Source organism: Nanorana parkeri, unplaced genomic scaffold (genome assembly GCF_000935625.1).
Source record: "Nanorana parkeri isolate BGI_ZX_2015 unplaced genomic scaffold, ASM93562v1 scaffold325, whole genome shotgun sequence".
NCBI lineage: Eukaryota > Metazoa > Chordata > Amphibia > Anura > Dicroglossidae > Nanorana > Nanorana parkeri.
This window is the reverse complement of record NW_017306593.1, coordinates 851,157-855,605: the sequence shown is the minus strand read 5'-3', so window position 1 is coordinate 855,605 and position 4,449 is coordinate 851,157. Positions and strand designations below refer to the sequence as shown.

The window sequence follows — 4,449 nt, the reverse complement described above, 5'->3', positions numbered from 1 at the left end:
TTCCAGTACTTCAGATTTGATTGAAATTCACAGCAAATCCAGTATAACAGTGAATGTTTATAAAGCAGCAAATACCAGCACACCCCCAACCAACTACAACCTCTCACATGTTTCACCCGTAGGCTCTGACCCCATTCACACTGAGCGATTTGTAGCACGATTTCAGCTCAAAAATCACTCAAATATCAGCTCAATGTAGTTTGCCTGATGCATTTCAATGGAGCTGTTCACATCTCACAGCTCAATGTCGCCTGTAGCTCGTCGCTCAAACTTGTCGCTTGAACATGACCTATTTTTCAGCGGATTTCATGCGATTTGGCCCAATAGACTTGAATGGTGTAGCTCAATGTCGCACAAATTTTCGTTTTATGGGCTACAGTTCTCACGTGCGCAGTCCGTTCCTGACTGAAAAAATACTGCATGTCACATTTTGTCCGGTCAGGAAACGCACAAAGGCGTCAAAAATGCAAAGAAAACGGACCGCAATGCAGCTAAGAAAAAAAAAAAATGTATTCTTGCTCCACTTTTTATGATGTCATCATCGTTGGACTTCCTGGTTGTGGTGGAGCATCAGAGGGAAAACCAGCAGTCATGACTAACATGGTCCTGGACATTGAGTGTTTTGTCAGATTGATGGAGCATGCGCCAATGCTCTACGACCCCCGCCACACACAGTTTAAAAAAGTGCATCAAAAAATAAAAAGTGGATAGATATAGCATCAGAGCTGTATGATGAATACTCGTGTACAGTAGTGCCCAGAAGAAAGAATGTGGTGAGTGATTACACATATCTTGTATGTTGACAAACTGTATGTTGGTCATGTTATCCACTGTATGATGGTCATGTAATCCAAATAAAGTTTGTCATATGTGGGGGTTAATATGCAGCAGGTAGAACTGTCAGAATCCCGACCAAAAACGCGTAAAAAACGCACTGCAGATCCGCACCTGATCAGGACCTGAAAATCATGTGAACAGGCCCTTAATGCTGTTTCGGATTCGGAGGCAACGAGCCTCCGAATCAGAGACCGCACAAAGAGACTGCAGAACGAGCGCCGTTCTGCGAATAACGTCACCCCTGACGTGGCGTCATGTGACGTTATGCACCCCGCCTCCAAGATGGCGGCCGCCATGCGTTCTGATAACAAATTTTTATATGCCCGAATATCGTTTTTGTATATTTGCGCACATAAAAAATGTGTTATTTTGAATTCGGACGAACCGCCGAATCAACTGAATTTCGTTGATTTTGCAGGTTCGTCCAAATCTGAATGCACATTCTACAAGTAAGGGTCTTTATAGGGGAGGTGGTATTTTTGTTAATCCATTGGGTAGATTTTCTCTCACTTCCTGTTTCTGTGATGCTAATACAAGAACTACAGGGTGCAGTTGTCTAGGGCAGTGGTCCCCAACCCCCGGGCCGCGGACCGGTACTGGTCCGTGGATCAAATGGTACCGGGCCGCGGTCCGGTCATGCAATATATGGCAGTGCACGGTCCCGGTGTTCGAACACCGGGGCCCCGCACTGCCGACGGGCTTCACAGTGAGGGGGCGGATCCTGTGACTCACCTCCCCTCCCGGCCGCGTCCATAGTAACAGGCGGCGGGAGGGGAGGTGAGTCACAGGAGGCGTGTGTGTCACAAGCCCCACCTGCAGCGTCCATCTCCTGGCAACCGCCTATCACAGCCTTCTCTGCTCTCTGTGCCCGCCCGCCTCCAGCCGTCCTCTCTCCCCCTGACACACCGCTCGTTGTCTTGGGCTGGCTTGCTGACACAGGACCCCTTCATCCTCCAATCCCCCCTTACGTCACAGACCCCTGCACCCTCCAATCCGCCCCTATGTCACAGACACAGCACCCTCCAATCCCCAGGCATCATTGACACAGACCCGTCAACCCTCCAACACCAGGAATCACTGACACAGGACCCCTCCACCCTCCAAACCCCCTTATGTCACAGACAGAGACCTCTCCAACACCCGACATCACTGACACAGGACCCCTTCACCCTCCAATCCCCCCTTATGTCATAGACCCCTGCACCCTCCAATCCCCCCTTATGTCATAGACCTCTGCACCCTCTAATCCCCCCTTATGTCATAGACCCCTGCACCCTCCAACACCCTAGCAACATTGACACAGACCCCTCCACCCTCCGACACCCCAGCAACATTGACACACACCCCTCCACCCTCCGACACCCCGGCATCACTGACACAGACCCCTCCACCTTCCGATACCCCAGCAACATTGACATACACCCCTCCACCCTCCAACACCCCGGCATCACTGACAAAGACCCCTTCACCCTCCAACACCCTGTTGATGTCGCTGACACAGATCCAGCTACCCTCCATCACAGACACAGACCACACTACCAACATCCCATATGTTGTGCCGCAGATCCATTTACCTTCCAAAATCCCAACATCACTGACACAGAGCGCTTCACCCTCCAAACCCTGCTGATGTCACTGACCTAGATCCATCTACCCTCCATTACTCCCTACATCACTGACACAGACCCCTCAAAACTCCCCTTATGTCACAGACACAGACCATCTGCCCTCCAATACCCCGGCATCACAGACACAGACCCCTCCAACACCCCAACATCACTAACACAGACTCCTTTCTCCGTCAACACCTCCATGTCACTGACATAGATCCCTCCACCCTACATTGCTAACACCTTGCTACTTCTTGCACCCCAGCATCACTGACATGGATCCCCTACACCAGTGGTCCCCAACCCCCAGGCCGCGGACTGGTACTGGTCCGTGGATCAAATGGTAGTACAATCAACGTCCCCCCCCCCCCTCAGCGGGCCGCGGTAAAATTATCAAACGTTGACCGGTCCGCGGCGATAAAAAGGTTGGGGAGCACTGGTCTAGGGGACAGGATAGTGCACACAACAAGAACAATAATTGTCAAAAACGAATCCATCCCTTCTCTACTTAAAATGTTATCTCAGGCTAGGTTCAGACGTGAGTGATACCCGAGGCGCGCAGTCGCTAGTGCACACAGCGGCTGCGGCGGGGCCCCATTGATTTAAATGGGGTTATATCCGCGCAGCAACCGCTAAAAAAAGGTACATGTACCTTTTTTTACGACACGCTGCTTTTTTAGCCACAATCGTGTTCAATTGCATGGGCGGAATCGCAGGGGGAAATTGTGCGATCCGCCCGGCGTGACTGGGGTGCCATTAGAAAAAGGACACCCACAATACTTTGAAAAGTAAAAAAGAAAAAGGACACCCACAACACAATTGGCTGTGGTGGGCCACTCCGTGACTACCCGACAATCTGCGCAGTTTTGTGCACGATTGCCTTTTCTTTTCTCCCCGCTGGGCGCTGCTCTGTGTCCCAGCGGGGAGGAGAGAAAGTGACAGCCGGCCGAGCGCTGCGGAAGGAGAGCGTTGTGTTTGTGGGGGGGGTTTTTTGGGGGGGGGGCAAAAAAAATCTTGCACCAGGGCCCTTTGATCCTTAGGTCCGCCACTGGCCATATCAGTGTCCAGGCGGTGCCGCAAGTCAAATGCGACAATTGCAATTAATGGAATGGTGCCACAACCATGTGGTTGTTTCACGGTATTGCAATAAAAAATCCCTATTGGGATTTTTTTTTAAACTGCATTCAGGAGGCAGAAGTATCGCTTCTTGAACATGGGCAGCAGCTGCTCAACTGCCCTTTGAAAAGGGATCAACCGCAACTAACTTTTGAGAAGGCGGTGGAGACTGCAGCGAACGAAGCCTTCTACATTTTTGTTTACTATATATGTTTAATTTTAGCATGGTCTGTTGATTGCCATAATAAAGCCTCCTACAGTGTAATATAACTTAAGCATGCTTAAACACATCGGTGTGAAAGTATATGATTGATTTAAGGGCTTTTGCTCTATAACACAGGCTCGTTGGTCTAGGGGTATGATTCTCGCTTTGGGTGCGAGAGGTCCCGGGTTCAAATCCCGGACGAGCCCGATTTTTTTTTTTTTTCTCCTTCAGCCTTAAATAATGCAGTTGGACGACTGTAAGCTACACTGTGCAAACATGTATTTTGTTATAAACATTTTATTTGACTTTGTAACACATCAGCACTCCCTATATATACATATATAGGAAAACTTAGTTTTCATAAAAAATGCCTTTCGTCTCTGTAGTGACATAACTCGTGCAGCAAGCCTGCAGTGGCGTTCTTTATATTTCATTCGGAATTGTTCAGTTACAATAAAGGTGAGGTGTGTACCACGATGAGCAATGGATGAGTCACAAAGTGCGATTGTTGCACCGGTTCATCATTCTTCTTGCAGATCTATGTAGAAGCTGTCCAGGTTTGTTTTCCGTTGTGGCAGATCGCAGTTTGTTCATTTCCTGCCACAACACTCAGCTTGTGTATGTTCACAGAGCCACACAGCAATTGTAGTCCACCAATGTGTCTCCGGTCTGGTCCCAGAG

General features: G+C 49.3%; 1 non-coding gene across 1 annotated transcript; it reads left to right on the top strand.

The window, feature by feature from the left end:
- The first annotated feature begins 3,902 nt into the window (after positions 1-3,902).
- On the top strand, positions 3,903-3,974 carry TRNAP-UGG. The gene has a single exon. It is a non-coding gene; the product is annotated as a tRNA-Pro (tRNA).
- The last annotated feature ends 475 nt before the right edge of the window (positions 3,975-4,449 follow it).